The following is a 16,791-nucleotide window of genomic DNA, read 5'->3' as shown; positions in this document are numbered from 1 at the left end:
CTACTGGAAAGGGTGTAGTTCCCAAAGTAACAGGATTAATACCCCACAAGACACATTTTTTTTCATATGTCCTTTAAACACAAATTAGGACTGGAAAGATGGCTCAGCAGTTAAGAACACTGGCTGCTTTTCTAGAGGACCCAGATTCAGTTCCCAATGCCCACATGACAGTTAACAACTGTACGTAACTACAGTTCCAGAGGCTCCAATACTTCCTCTTCTGGTTTCTCTACACATATGGAATGCAAAATATTCATTCAGGCAGAGCAATAAAATAAAAATGAAACCTAGCCAGGTGGTGGTGGTGCATGCCTTTAATCCCACCTTCAAGTTCCTGACCCACAGAACTACAATGCTTAATGTTCTCTTCTGTCTTGAGTTGCTGTGCTGGGGTAAATTGTTGCAGCAGTGGACAGAGAACTGAGAAGAAAAAGTACTCTGTAAGTAAAGGTCCATATACTTCACCAAAGGCTATCCAGGCAACCAATGTAACTATGAAAAAGAATGTGAGCCAAGCCCTTGGCTGGAGAGAGTAAGGCAGGAGGATACCTGGGGGGCTTATTAGAATGACTAACCAGTGAGTGATCCTGACTCAAAAAAGCAGACAGTGTGGAAATGAGACTCAAGGTTGTCCTCTGGTCTCCACATGTTCACACTCAGAAAAGGTCTGACCTCATCATGCAAATTTAAACCTTCATGGGTAATATACAACTGCCTATAAATCCAATTCCAGGGGTCCAACACTGTCTTCTCATCTCTGACTGTACCCACACATATGGAAGACACACAGACAGGCATGCATGTGTGCATGAGCAGACACACATAAATAAAAACAAACAAAAAACAAACTACCATATGACATGGCCTCAAGATGAGAGGATGGGAGGCCAGAACATAAGGTTTCTTTCTCTAGTAATGAAAACAGTCTGCAGGTCTAAGACCATAGCTGCATTTGAAGAGCTTCAGCATCTGTTTGTTTGCTGCTTTTTGTTTGTTGTCTCTCTGTGCAGCCCTGACTGGCCTGGAACTCACAGAGATCTGCCTGCCCCTACTTCTGGATGTGCCTCAACACCTGGCATGAATCATGCTTTATTTACCAAACAATTCCAAACATTTTCATTTGAGCTTCACAACAATCTTGTTATGTTTTTTTTTTCCGTTTTCACACAATACTAAAGAACTGGTTAGTTTTGTGTCACCTTGACACAAACTAGAGTCGTCAGAGTGGAAGGTGCCTCAGCTAAGGAAAGCCTCCTTGAGATCTAGCTCTAAGGCATTTTCTTATTTAGTGATCAATGGGGGAAGGCCTAGCCCTCTGTGGGTGGATCCCATCCCTGGGCTAGAGGTCCTGGGCTACATAAGAAAGCCGCACCCTCCAAGGCCACAGTTCCGGCCTCCAGATTCCCACCCTGCTTTAGTTCTTATCCAGACTTCTTTTGGTGATGATAAACAGCAACTGATAAGTGTAAGCAGAATACAACCTTTCCTCCCCCACCCCAACTTGTTTTTTTTTTTTTTTGTCATGATGTTTTTTTTTTCTAAGTGATAGCAACCCTAAGACAACTGACTAACCCAGTGTTGCAGTTAGGAAGCCATTAGGCCAGCATTCAGAACGCCACTGCTTTCCTGCATGCTGCTGCTTTCCAGCCATCAGGACCAAAGCTTGCACTCCATGTGCAGCTACCATCTGACACAGGACCTCCCTGTGCTGGCAGCTCTTACACCTTCTCATGCCTAACACTTGCACTTTCGTTTACTAATATTTTCTATCTATTCATTTATAGTTGAAGATGCTCACTGTAAGAAATGAACCAATCCAACCGCAGCAGTGTAATAAACGTGTATGACGGAATCTGGGGAGAGGGGGATCTGGCTATAGTGTGTTCTTAATTGAAAGAGTGGAGGGAGGATAAAATACAAAAGAGCCACAATAAAACACAGACAAAAACAAGCAAACTTGAACTTCACAGAGTTCAAGAGGACAACCTGCAGGTGTTTGCTCTCTCCTATCTGATGAGAGAACTCAAGTAGTCAGGTGTGGTGCAAGGGGTTATCTGCTGAGCCATCTCACTTGCCTCAGGAGGCGGGAGGATCCAGTTTTAAGCTATTTTAAACTACACAAGGAAGCCACTCTCAAGGACAGAAAAGGACAAGTTCCGGGGACCAACAGAATTAGCATTCCAAAGAGCTCCAAAACGGAAATGATAAACTGTCCATAAAACAGACACAATGGATGACCAAATCCCCAGCAAGTGCCTAAGGTCCCACAGCAGGAGAGGTAGAAACAAGAGTATCCCTGGGGTTGGTGAGCCAGCCAGTCTGGCCCAATCAGTGAGTTTCCGGTTCAATGAAAAGGCTGCCTCACAATATAAGGTGGGGAAGCAACTGAGGAAGACACCAAAGCGAACCTCTGGCCTTTACACACAAATGCACAAACATGTATGTGAATATATATACAAGAAAAGGAAAGTATTCTGATACGTGCTAAGACATGGGAGAACCTTGAAATATACGAACTGAAAAAAGCCAGTCACAAAAGATTACTGTTAAACTACTCACATGAAATGTCCAAACCACATAGGTGATAAAGATATTTTTGGATTGTGTTGATCACACAATTCTGTGGGACATTAAAGTCTATTAAATTACATAGTTTAGATGTTATATTTTGCATTGTTTGTGAGATGAGGTTTCATGTAGCCCAGGCTGGCCTTAAAGTCAACATGTAGTGAATAACGACTCTGAACACTCCCAATCCTCCTGCCTCAACCTACCAGCATACTACACTAATGCTTTTGGTTTGGAGTTGTTATTGTTAAGACCCCTGAGGTGTAGGTCACCAAACTGATAAATATAAAATGGTCTGACAATCCAAAGAGCCATCAAAGGCCCATATGAAAATAGTTTACACTACTTCCTAATAATATTGAAGCTGGACATGTCCCAATAGTCTCAATACTACAGTTTGTGCCCTGGAGACATGCTTTCACAATCTGTGTCAAAAATGTTGACAGCAGCTTTCTCTTACTGGAAACAATCCTATTTTCCAACATCAGGACAATAAATGCATAGAATGCAATATATTTAATAGGAAACAACACAAAGTGGAATGAACTACAGCTGTGTGCAAGAGTGCAAACACACCCCACTAGCTGCCTGCCTCAGCTCGAATGGCAGTTCTCTCTCTCTCTCTCTCCCTCCCTCCCTTCCTCTGCCCCGCCACACCTCTGTAGCTCACAACCCCGGTTAAAGGAAGCACTGTGCTATCAACTCTCAATGCAGACTCATCCCCTACAGAAGCCCTTCATCCTTTCTCCTCCCTTCACACAAACTCCTCATTCTCACCTCCCTTCCCCTTTCCCTTTCCCTGGGGAAGAATGGGGACAGTAAAGAATATATCCACATGTTCCCACTGCCCACCCACCCCCATTCCATTCTACTCTCTCTGACTAAGGAGGAACAAAGAGGGCCAAGCTCTCCCATGTAAACAGTCCAGTGCCAATGCCTGCTCTAGGCTGTGGGAATGGGATTATCAGAGATTATGGCCTCTCCTGCTTCATCAAATTATTCCTCCTCCACAGTAGCACTTCTTCAAGTACACTGTGGTTGTCTGATTGAAAATGGGCCCCCAGGGCTGGAGAGAAGGCTCAGAAATTAAGAGCACCGACTGAAAAAAAAAAAAAAAAGAGCACCGACTGCTCTTCCAAAGGTCCTGAGTTCAATTCCCAGCAACCACAAGGTGGCTCAAAACCATCTGTATGGGATCCGATGCCCCCTTCTGGTGTGTCTGAAGACAGCTACAGTGTACTCATATACAAAAATAAATAAAGTCTTTTAAAAAGAGAGAGAATGAGCCCCCAAAGGCTCATGCTTGGTTCCCAGTTGGTAAGCTGTTAGGGAAGGAGTAGGAGGTACGGCTTTACAGGATGTTAGTTACTCCCTGGCAGTAAGTAAAGTACTCCGGCCATTCGGTGTGCTTCCTGCATGTGGCTCTGGATCTGAGCCGTCAGCTAGTGCTCCACTGCCATGCCTGCACATGCCATTGCCATGCCCACCACAGTGGTGATGGACTCCTACCCAGAAACTGGAAGCACCAAATAAACCCAGCCTTCTGTAAGTTGCCTTGGTTAAGTTTTATCAGAGCAATAGCAGTTAACTAATACACACAAGCACCTACGGCATACCAATGTCCTAATTTACCCATTTCAGTAAACCCTTTGGCATTTGTGTCTTCTATCCCAGTCAAGTCCCCAAGACAGAGAACTGTTTATTTTCTATGCATCCAGGTTTCTCACATTTCCTTTGGGAACTGCTCATCAAAATTATTCATGACTTGCTCAACATGGCCTAAGATGCCATCTAAACATGGAGGACTCATAGTGATGTGCAGTCCAGCCCTTTCTCTCCTATGCTGTTTGCTCTCTGAAGTGACCTAAACCGAATAAGCCCAAATCCAACTCCTGATTTCCAGGCCTTCTTCTCAACAGCCTGCTCCTCCACAGCCTTCCTCTTCTCACAGCAAGCCAAAGTCCCTATAGTCATCCTTTACTTTCTGACACCCACATCCTGTCTCCAGCAAATCTCATCTGTTCTCCCTCCAAGAAGGAGCCAGACTCCAACCACTTCTCAATATCACTCCTGGTCCCCTTCTGCCCAAGCTGCTATGACTGCTCCCCTGGATCACTGCCATAGCCTTCTAAAGCCTCCATGACAGCTGCACAGCGACAGCTATTCTTAACTCAGCTGCAATAGGACCTTTCTGAAACTAGACTATGTCACACCTCTGGCTCAAAACAGACCTATTTTACCACTCTCCCTAGGGATCGTCCCTCCAACACAACTGATCTACCCCCTTCATAGCACCCATGCATGCCGGACTCTATTACAGCGATGCCCCGCATACCCATAGCCTCACGCCTTGAGCTTTCATCTTCTAGGCAAAGGGTCCTCCTAAGGTAGGCCTAATCTGAGCATTGTCTTTCAGTCTGAAAACAGCCAACCCCTTTCCTCTTTTGCTGGCTCCTATCAGTATCCAGATAGCTACTATACCATTAACTCTCTGCTGTCTTCCCCACACTATTATCACACATTGTATGAGGTCAGGAACATGGGTCTGTTTTGCTCATTATTAAGACAGAAAGTATTCAAACATCTGGAAAACAAAATGAGTTGTTTTTGTTGTTTTCAAGACAGTTTCTCAGTGTAAACCAACCCCAGTAGTCCTAGACTTGACTTGTAGATCAGGATGGCCTTGAACTCACGGAGATCTAATGGCCCCTGCTAGCATTAAAGATATGCACAACCACACCCAGCTTCCAAAAAAAGAAAAAAATGGATCTTGAGAACAATGTTAATAGAACATTGAGAACAATGTTCATAGAATAAGATTCAAATGAATATAGTTTAATGACATGCAAAAACTCAGTCACATTATATAAGGAAACTTTCGCAGATGGTGACATAGAAGTAAAGAAATAGAATGCCTTGAGGAGGTCAGAGGGAAGAAGGTAGTTGGGGAGGACACATAGGACCAAAGAGAATGACAATACTTTCTTAAGTATTGTACCCATCATGACATAGTTTTTTAATTCATGAACTCATTATACTTTAAAAACTAGATGTGAATGAGTACTGACTACAGTGCACACGTGAACCTAGCCTACCACTTACCCTCCGAGCAAGGACATTTAGGCATACAGCCCCCTTGCGCTAGTCCACATTTTGACTGTGGCTGCTTTCACACATAACAGGGAAGGAGCCTCAGGGAATAACATATTTGCCAACTGACCCCTTACAGAAAATGTTTACCTAACTCAATAGAACCATAAAATCATGATGTAAAATCTGTGAAGAAAATGAGTATAACTGGGAAAATGAGTAGAGTATATGCTTTTAATCCCAGCACTCAAGAGGAGGAGATAGGTGGATTTCTGAGTTTACACCAGACTGGTCTATAGAGAATTCTAGGACAGCTAGGGCTACACAAAGAAACCCTGTCTCAAACAAACAAACAAAGAAGAAAGAAAAATAAACAAAAGAAAGACTGCATCATCTGCCGCCTTGCATGCTTATCCACATCATGTTGAAGGACACACAGCTCAGCTGGGCGATGGTGGCGCACACCTTTAAGCCAGCACTCAGGAGGCAGAAGCAGGTGGGGAGCTCTGAGTTCCAGGCCAGTCTGGCCTACAGAGGGAGTTCTAGGACAAATGGCTACACAGAGAAACCATGTCTCAGAAAGAAAGAGACAGAGACAGAGAGACAGAGAGAGAAGAAGAAGGAGGAGGAGGAGGAGGAGGGAGGGAGGGAAGGAAGGAAGGAAAGAGGGAGGGAGGGAGGCAAGGAGAGAAAGAGAAAGAAAAAGAAAAAGAGGGGAAGGGAGGCAGGCAGGGAGGGAGGGAGAAAAAGAGAGAAAGACAGGCAGACATGTAGCTCCACAGAACACAGGAGACACCACAGCAAAGATAGCTGTGCTTATATAGTTCTGAGAACCAATAAGAAAAAAACTGTAAATTTTATTTTGTATTTGTATGTCTGCACCTGTGTGTGGTTTGTACATACATGTGAAAACAGTGCCTGCAGAAGAGAGTGCCATCTCGCCTGTAATGGAATTACAAGTGAGCTGCCTTCTTGCAGGCGCTGGAAATGAAACTCCAGTCCTCTGGAAGAGTAGTACAAGCTCTGAATCATGAGCCATCCCTCCAGCTCCCAAACAGAGTTTGTAAAGATAAATGTTTTAGAAATCATACTGCAAAACCTCAAATTTATGCCCTCTATTCAGTCAGAGAAAAGGTGTTACATTAATATGCAAGTTTATCTAGACGTAAAATAAACATGTAGCATAATCATAGTTTAAAGGGGAAAAAAAACTTGAAAATAAATTCTCCAAAATTTCCCTCAACAAAAATCCCCACCAGCCAGAATTCTTCTAGTCGGCCAGAGCACACATCTCCCCTTAGGGCTCTCACTGGCCTCACAGAGCTGCTTCTGTGCACAGCTCTACTCTCAGACAGAACAGTGAAGAGTGACACAGGTACAACCGTACTCAGGCTCAACTGAAGCCAACACTATCATTTACAAGTAGGCGACTAAAGCAGAGAGGAACAGGTACTAAATTCACACAGCTGGAAAACCACATGTAGCAAAACTCAAGGCCACTACCTGAGGTTTGTGCACTCTTAACCACAATACATTCTGAACTGAGGACAGATGTCAACCCCTATATGAGCAGCAAAGAACTATAACCATGACAGGTGCTGAATGCATAGGTGCTGAGCCTACCTGAAAATGAACATCAATCAGAAAGGCCTATAACCCAGCTACTAAAGAGGCTAAGACAAGTTTTGAGTTTCATAGCAAGATCCTGCTTAAATAAAAAGTAATTTAGTTCAGAATATTTTATCTTCAAGAAAACACATCTTGGCCTTCTGGCAAAGACCAAGTACGTGCACTAAGCACTCATAAATAAATAAATAAATAAATAAATAAATAAATAAATAAATAAATAAAATAAAAAACAGCACCAGCTAGCTGTAAAGGTGTAAGTAGTCAAACGCCTCCACTGGGGAAAATCCAGCTCTGCCAAACTCATGATGTACAGATGTCCCAGTTAGGCATAGTAGAAGAAGCCTCTACTTACCTCTCCAAGTGCTCTCTTAATCACAGCTCCAACCAGTATCCAGACATCAGTCTCTGACTAGTAAAGGGGAAAGAACTTTCTTAAAAACTAACCAAAGGCTGGGCAGTGGTGGCGCACACCTTTAGTCCCAGCACTTGGGAGGCAGAGGCAAGTGGATTTCTAAGTTCGAACCAGCGTGGTCTACAGAATGATTTCCAGGACAGCCAGGGTTACACAGAGAAACTTGTCTCGAAAACAAACAAACAAACAAAAAACAAAAACAAAAAAACTAACCAAAGGCAGCACTCACTTTGGCAGCACATACACTAAAACTGAAACAATATAGTAACCATTCTGGCTACTGTACAAGGTTGTAACCTTGCAAGAAACCACAAAGATGACACACAAATTCGTGAAGCATACATATTTTTCAGACTATGGTTCCAAATCCTGAGACCAACAGAGTCAGCAAAGGAGAGGAAGGGGAGAGAAGGAAGCACTGGTAATTCAGCAGCACCTGGCCCAAGTCCTCCAGATGATGATTTTGGAGTTACTTGGGTGGAGGCCTTTGCAAAACTCATGCTCCAGATAGATAAAGCTGAGACCTAGGTAGCAAAGAATTTGACTAACGTCTTGGTGAAAGAGAAGCTGAAAATGTTGAGAAAAGAACTACCAGAGCTCTTGGAGCTGACAAAAGATCTCAAAGTCAAGCTGACAGAAGCGAAGAATGAGATAGAGCCATTGTTATAGTTGGGAAGAAAAGGATCATTTCCTCTGGAAAAGGAAGCTGATACCTGATGACTCAGCAAGAATAAACTGCTACATAAACCATTGCTACAAAATCAGTTTTTAATTAATCTTGAAAACCAGGAGAATGCCTGCACATGGACATCTAGTCACAGAAAGGCTTGTTACCTACAGAAATCTGATAACAACCTGTCAGTTGTGGAAACTGTCCTCCAAAATCTATCACCTATTCACAGCCAAGGACGTGACTAGCCAAGTCACAGTTCTTTGATGTAAACAAAGAACTGAATCCAAAAAGCAAAATCAACCAAAACCAAGTCAAAGCCTGTTTCACAGACTGCTGGCCTGCTGATCTGCCTGATGATCCTGAGTCTGATTAAGCTGCACTAGTACTATAAGGAAAAGGAAGACAGGCAGAAGGTAAAAAGAAAATAGGGCTAAAGAAGAAGCTCTCTCAATGATCAAAATGCAAAGAACCATTATCTACCAGTGTGCTAAAAATAGAGGGCTTATACCTAGGAGAAAAGAAAACTGATAGAAATCCCAGAGTAAATAGGGAAAAGTTCAGAAGAATCAAAATTTGAAGATGAGGCCAGGTTTGTAGAGCTCATAGGCAAAGAGCAATGGTATAGTGGTGAACTAACCAGCATTTGTGCTGGATTAAAAGTGCATTAAGTTTAAGTAAAAGTGCTCCTTAGCCTAGTTTTTGGCAATTATTTTATATCAACGAAAATATTTTAAACTTCGAGGCCAGCATGGTATACACAGAGTGAATTCCAGAACAGCCAGGGCTACACAGAGAAACCCTGTCTCAAAACAAAGTATTTTAAACCAAAAAAAAAAAAAAAAAAAAAAAAAACCAAACCAAAAACAAAAAAAACCTTAACCAAAGTTTGAACAGAAATATTACATTTCTTTCTTTGTTGTGTAAGGAGGAAAGACAACTAAGGCACGCAATTGGAGCTAAGAGGCAAACTTGCTAGAGTTGGTTTTCTCCTTCCACTATGTAGGTTCTGAAGAGCAAACTCAGGGTGAGGCTTGTCAGCAAGTGATTTTTCCCACTGAGCCACCCCACAGATCCCTCTCATCAGCATAGACCCCCACACTTCCAGCATCATCCATTACAAGGATGCTGTTCAAGATGGTCAGCAAGAACCTATAGGAATTCAGCAACTTGAAGCAGGGTCCTTTAACCTTTTCTCAACTTAAAGGCCAACCTGAACCACAGACCAAGAACCTTCAACAAAATGGGAGCTGGGGAAGGGGCGGGGCCAACACACAGAATCTAGAAGACTTGACAGGTTTGGAAACAGGGAGTTAAGCGTTTTCAAGCAACAAGTATACATCTTGTATCACACAGCTGCTTCACCAGCCTGGCAGGACCAGCAGTCCTTTTTAAACCACCCAAATCAAGGAGATTCATCAAAGTAACCATTCTAAGAAACAAAGAACCATTTTTATTTTTTCTTAGTAGCACCGGGGACTCAAACCTAGGACCAAGCAAGGCAGGCAAAAGTGCTTTTAATATTTATTTTCTTGTATGTACTGAGTATACATATGCTTGTATAGCACATGTGTGCAGGAGCTTGCCGAAGTCATAGGACATCAGATCCCCAACTGGAGTTAAAGGTAGTTGTGAGGTATCATGTGGGTGCTGGGAACTGAAGCCAGGTCCTCTGCAAAAGCAACCAGCACTCTAAAACTACTGAGCTCTCTCTCCCCCCCCCAATTTATGATAATTTTGCTAAATTGCCCAGGCAGACTCTGAACTTGCTATCCTCCTACCTCAACTTCACAAGTAGCTGGGTTACAGGCCTACATCAGACACAATCGCTTGTTTCCAAGGCTTCTAGCAACTTCAGCTACCCAAAGCTCAAACAAATAAGCCAGTCAAGCAACACCAACTCTTTTCCCTGAGGCTTCTACTTAAACCTTACCTGGCCATACCTTACCAGTGGCAGAATACTGCTTCTAGGACCCTGCTGAGATGCCTTCTGCATCTTTAAACCCTCTCTAGATCATTTAAAAATCAATGTAATGTGATACTGTGTAAGAGATGTTATACTGTATTAATTCAGGGAATGAAGGGAACATGAACTTGTCTGCATGTTCAATACGGATACATAGAGATCAGCCACCATCCAAAAGCTGGACACAGACACAAAGCATCACACAAAGCATTGCAGTGGGAGACACTTTTTTGTGAAGTGGCCACAGCAGAGCATATCTACATTCACATTTATTACAGGAACTCAGTAAAGCATTTCACCTGTGGCAAATTTAAATTTGGCTTTTTAAAACTTTCTGGAATGTAATACCTTTAATCCATGGCTGTGTAAACTTACAGATATGGAACCCAATGATACAGAGGGATGACCACATAATACTAACAAGCTTTTTAACTGTAATTGCTAAACTCTCCCTTTAGACCATAGGTCCTTACAGGCTGTTCATCAATGAATCCTCTAATACATTTCTGACAAAGAATAGATTCAGTTAATACAACTGCTGAGCAAATATCATGAAGACTAGGAGCTGGAGAAATGGCCCAATGGTTAAAAGTACTTACTACTCTTGAATTAAAAAAAACAAACAAAAACAAACAAACAAACAAAAACAAAAACAAAAAAAAAACAGGCAATGGTGGCGCGTGCCTTTAATCTCAGCACTTGGGAGGCAGAGGCAGGCAGATTTCTGAGTTCAAGGCCAGCCTGGTCTACAGAATGAGTTCCAGGACAGCCAGGACTACACAGAGAAACCCTGTCTCAACCCCCCCCAAACAAACAAACAAACAAACAAACAAAAACCTGGGTTCAGTTCCCAACACTCACATAGTTGGTCACAAATGCTTTGGCCTCTGCAAGCACAGCAGCACACATACATAAATGCAGACAAACACTCATGCACAAAAGAAAATGAATCTAAAAAGAATTTAAGATTAGAAATAGATGGAGGTAGGCATGATGGCGAACAACTATAATCTTAGCACTTAGAAGGCAGACACAGGATGACAAGATCCTACCTCTAAACAGGGAGAGGGGGCAGTACTAGATGGTGAAAACAGGACAGTGGTTAAGCATTGTGGGAAACCTGACTGCAGTCCTCAGTACAACCGCAGGCTGAGGTCTTAGAATGTGTGCAGATGGTACTATTTAGTGCTAAATGTGGAGTTTTCTTAACACTCCCCAATGTAACCACTTGCAGCATACTGATGTTAAATACAGGCAAGGCCCTCTGTTCTTCCCTCTACTCCTGCATGCATCTTCCCAGGAAGAAAGACAGGCATTCCTCCACCTGCATTAGAATGCAGGACACAGACAACTCCTTTCCCACAGCATGGGCACTGACCATACCAAACACTCCCTCCACTCCACCCTCAAAGTCAGAACTGGGTAAAAAAATGCAGAGCTAAACTCTCTAGGGAAAGGCTTTCTTTTTTTTTTTTTTAAAAGCAGGGAAGGAAGGGTATCTAAAATCAAAACTGACAGTTGATCATCAAGATGATGGTAAAAGAATTTTTAAAGATACTAATAATTGTAATAATAAAACTCGAGTAGTATGTTATTTGGCACTGGGACAAATTCTAACTTGCTAAGTTTCAAGCTCAAAATGACAATGTATTTTCATGAGATAAAGGGGAAAAGTCACAAAGTTGCACTTGCAAAATGTATTATTATAAAGCTAAATGTTAAGGCATCTGCCACTAACCTCCAAGGCACTGCAGACCAAGCTCCCAGCCCACCCAAAGACCCTGGAATTCAGCCCTTAAATCTGCACTGGACAACAGTAGATCTAAAAGGCAGTGACACGTCAGTATTGTCTAGGAAGTAATATTGTCAGTATTATCAAAGTACATTCTCCAGCCTGCAAGATGAGTCTGTGGTTAAGGATGCTTACTACAAACCTGATGACCTGAGCTTAATCCCTAGGAGCCACATGGTAGAAGGACAGACTTGCAAAGGCTGTCCTCCAACACCCATGTGTGTATACAGCAGTACATGTGCACCTACACATCTACACATCCGCACAAGAGTTCACACAGACATAATAAATTACAATTTTTGAAAAATTATAGTCTCAACTCCTCCACTTCCAGAGGTAAAGTTCAACATCCATGTTGTTTCAAATGATTCTCACGTATGTTAATCTATCATGACGTCAGCACCACTGATATTGAGGGCTGGATGGTGGCAAGGGATAGAGAGGGTAGGCAGGTGGGTTTACAATATTCTGTGCACTGCAGGTTTAACAGTAGCCTTAAACAGGACAGTGGTGGCACACACCTTTAATCCCAGCACTTGGGAGGCAGAGGCAGGTGGATTTCTGAGTTCAAGGCCAGCCTGGTCTACAGAGTGAGTTCCAGGACAGCCAGGGCTACACAGAGAAACCCTGTCTCGAAAAAACCAAAAATAAGAAAAGAAAAACAGTAGCCTTGACCTCTACTCTCTATAGAACACCAGAGGTATGATAAGTCAAAAAGAATGCTTCCTGAGGGAAAAAATAATTGGAAGACCCTCACCTTGTCTAAAGTACTTGCCTAGCATGGGTAAGACTATAAGTTCAATTCCCAAGACCACAGGAACAAGAAAAAAAAATCATTACACTGATTTTTTTTTTTGAAGGAGGGAGGGCTATTTCATTGTTTCTTTGAGGCAGGGTCTCATTACATGGCCCAGGATCACCTTGGACTCCAGCTCTTCCTGCCTCTGCCTCCCAAGTACTAGGATTATAGGTGTGTGCTATGATGCCTAGTAGCTTCATCTCTTTGGGTACTACAGAGATGTCAGAGCCTCATGCATCTTGATCAGTGCCTTACAGAGCCAGACTTCCCAATCCAAGGCAATCTTTGTGGCAAAGAAATGTTTCAGGGAGCTAGAGAGATGGCTCAGTGGTTAAGGGCACTGACTGCTTTTCTAGAGGTCTTGAGTTCAATTCCCAGAAACCACAGGGTGGCTCACAACCATTTGTAACAGGATCCAATGCCCTCTTCTAGTGTGTCTGAAGACAGCTACAGTGAATTCATATACATAAAATAAATTCTTTAAAAAAAGAAAATGAGGCCAGGTAGTGGTCGCGCACATCTTTAATTCCAGCACTTGGGAGGCAGAGACAGGCAGATTTCTCAGTTCGAGGACAACCTAGTCTACAGAGTGAGTTCCAGGGCAGCCAGGGTTACACAGAGAAACCCTGTCGAAAGAAAAAAAAAAGAGAGAGAAAAAGGAAGGAAGGAAGGAAGGAAGGAAGGAAGGAAGGAAGGAAGGAAGGAAGGAAGGAAGGAAGGAAGAGCTGGAGATGGCTCAGTGGTTAAGAGCACTGGCTGCTCTTCCAGAGGTCCTCAGTTCAATCCCTAGCAACCACATGGAGGCTCACAACCATCTGTAATGGGATCTAATGCCCTCTTCTGGTGTGTCTGAAAATAGCTACAGTGTACTCATAAATGAAATAAATTAATTAAAAAAAAAGAAGAAATGCTTAAATAACCCTTATTTCTATATACACTATATTCAAGCATTCTGCTCCACATAAACATGTATTTACCATGGGTTCATGAAACAGAAAGTCATTTGAGATCTTGAGATAGGACATATAACTGAAAGTCAAGAGGTCTGGTCAGTATTTTGGGTACACTTTAAGAAAAAACAGCTTCTCAGCCTCCACTGCAGCTTGAGATCTTGACACACAGGGGCAAGGCCAGACTCCTGCCCTTTTCCTAAAGAAAACTTGGTGCTGAGTTTTAGTTTAGTTGAACAGATATCTGGAAGGTCTTCTTTATCATTTACTCTTCTGAAATGTAGTAAAATGAAAAAAAATATAGGCCGGGCAGTGGTGGCGCACGCCTTTAGTCCCAGCACTCAGGAGGCAGAGGCAGGCGGATTTCTGAGTTCGAGGCCAGCCTGATCTACAGAGTGAATTCCAGGACAGCCAGGGCTATACAGAGACACCCTGTCTCCAAAAAGCCAAATCCAAAAAACAAAACAAAACAAAAAAAGCTGGATTCAGGGATGACTGAATGAGTGAAAGACACTAGAGTCCCTGGCCAGACATAGTGGTGAGGAATAGGGCCCAAAGCACCCCCACACAATAGCTACTCCCCAAACTAAAAGCTGACCACACCTTTTCTCAAGTGGTTTAGGACTACAACAATATCAGATTCAGATTCTGAAGTACTGGCAGACTTTACCAGTTTTGTATCCCTAATACAAACTGCTACACAATCTAAAAGTTTGATACTCAAAAGCCATCAGGTTTCAGAGCATTTAGAGATTAGGCATGTTTAACCTGCACCTTTGCTGAAGCTCCCAAGACCGCAGTCTTTAATCACAATAACAACCAGGAAAACCTAAGAAATCCTCATGTTATGATTTGAGGCAACTATGCAGAAGCAGTACCTAGAAGCAGCAGAGGAGGGGTGCTGTTTAAGTTCCTGAAGGGGTTTTCTATGCATAAGTACTGGTTTAGACAAAACACTCTCAAGTGGTTTAACAAATGTTCAACATCTTTTCTCATGGAAAAATTAAAATAACTTCCAGTACTTTTTTTTTTTGGCCTAGCTGATCCTTAAACACAAAACTTTCCTAATTGTATCTAACTAAACATTTAAAAGTTAATTTTAAACTAGGTGTGGTGGTACACATGTCTACTCATAATGCTTGTCAGGTAGAGGAAGCAAGATCAAGAATTTGAGGACAGCTTTAGCTGAATAGGAAAGTCAAGAATATCCTAAACTATCATCTCAAAAAATAAATAATGAGCCAGATGTAGTGGTGCATGACTTTATTAATTCCATTATTAAAGTGGGAAGCAGTAAAGATCTCCCACCACATAGTGAGACCCTGCCTCAAAAACAAATAAAATAATCAAGATCAAGTGAATTTGATAAGTATGGTCACTACTGAACTGAGTCTATGAGCAAAGCACGATTCTAGCTGCTTTGAGCTAACTTATTTACATATATACTCCGTTACAGGTCTAATGTGTACATGTTAGATATAACTGGGACCTAACATGAGATAAACTTATGGAACAAACTTGTTTTCCTGGGTTACAGGGGCAGCAAAGAGAACTAATTTGCCCAAGGTCACGGTACTAGAAAGTGACAAAGATTTAATTTTCAGGTGGCCCAAAAGAAAGTTCAAATACCATTGGCAACAGAGATCTTGCACCTTGCTATTTCAAGGAACATTTTAATGGAAGGAAATCTTAAGTCCCTTTCTTACTGGCTGTGTCGTCTGCAACGTGACCTTGAGAACAAAAACCAAAGTAAACTTCGCTTAAGAAAATGAAACAGTATCCATACTAAAAAGTGCTCGGATGGAAGGAAACCTCGTCTAAGTGTTCCCCTCCTCCAAACCAAATCAAAACATAAACAAAGCTCTGACCCATCTCTAAAGAGACCACAGCAGGTAGGGGGCAAATGACAGTACTTCATGCGGTGGAGAAGTCTAGGCACAAGAGTTAATCAGACAACTCATTCTGTCCTACCTACAACTTCAAGTCCAAGTTCTAATGAAAGACAACGGGACTGGGGAGAAAAAGACCTTCAAGTTAACAGTAAATCCAGTTTTAAAAGGGAGGTGCTTGAAGTCACAAGAAGGGTAACCCCTCACTTCAGCTCCAAAACACCAAGGAATCTCCAATGCCCGCCTCTATATAAGAGATTCAACAGCGAAGGCTGAAGATTCACTGCGATGGCTCAGGGAGACTCGGAACTGGTTTTTGTGTATTCCGATGACTCTGCTAATGCCCAGAAACCCACAAAACTTGTTTCTCGGAGGACAAGAGTTCAACAAAAGCCTTCGCAAAGCTCTCCAGCGAGTTGACAAGCTCCGGGAGATCCCGAGAAGTCGCTGTGAAGGCCCGGGCGCGAGAGTCAGGAAGCTCGCCCAGGACCCCCGACTTGGCTCGGGGCGCGCCTCGTCTCGCCTGGGCTCCCGCCGGGCCAAGCCCAGAGTCACCTCGGCGTCCAAAGTTCGCAGTCGGCTCGGCTGACTGCCAACGCGCGGCCAGGCTGACAGGAGCGGGCGGCCCGGTCCTGGCCGGGACTGGACGCCGCCTCCCGGGCCGCCGAAGCAGCCGATTCCGGGGGGGAGGGGAAAGGGGCCGGGACGCTCCCTCCCCACGCCGCTCGGACCGGACCACCGCCACGGTCGGTCAGCCGCTCGCCCGCGCGACCCGCGCACCCCGCGCCGCCGCCCCCTCTCCTGAGTTACCTGGAGGCGCCCACAACCCGCAGCTAGTCGCGCTCAGGCGGGAAAAAGGTTCACCGACACCATCAGCGAAGCGCCCAAAATGGCGGACGTATCAAGCAGGCCTTGAGCTACCCCCGCCCTCCCTCCGGCCGTCCCGCAGCCAATCACAGGGTAGACCCCGCCCCCTCCCAAGGATCATTGGCTTACCTCTCCCGCCCCCCCACAACCTATTGGACC

The 16,791-nt window shown here is 43.5% G+C and overlaps 1 protein-coding gene and 1 pseudogene across 8 annotated transcripts in view; one reads left to right on the top strand and one right to left on the bottom strand.

The window, feature by feature from the left end:
- Ppp6r3 (protein phosphatase 6 regulatory subunit 3) overlaps positions 1-16,688 on the bottom strand; it is a 115,847-nt gene extending 99,159 nt beyond the window's left edge. For 7 of the 8 annotated variants that reach the window (XM_052194154.1, XM_052194182.1, XM_052194193.1 and 4 more), the window contains exon 1: positions 16,576-16,688. The gene's annotated coding sequence lies outside the window, so the exon portion shown is untranslated. The remainder of the gene's footprint in view (positions 1-16,575) is intronic. The other variant, XM_052194163.1, reaches the window with a different exon arrangement.
- Positions 6,606-9,139, top strand: LOC127676692 (something about silencing protein 10-like; annotated as a pseudogene).
- Positions 16,689-16,791: the final 103 nt, after the last annotated feature.

The sequence above is a fragment of the Apodemus sylvaticus genome, chromosome 1 (assembly GCF_947179515.1).
Source record: "Apodemus sylvaticus chromosome 1, mApoSyl1.1, whole genome shotgun sequence".
NCBI classification, from domain to species: domain Eukaryota; kingdom Metazoa; phylum Chordata; class Mammalia; order Rodentia; family Muridae; genus Apodemus; species Apodemus sylvaticus.
This window is presented reverse-complemented; position numbering and strand designations above follow the sequence as displayed.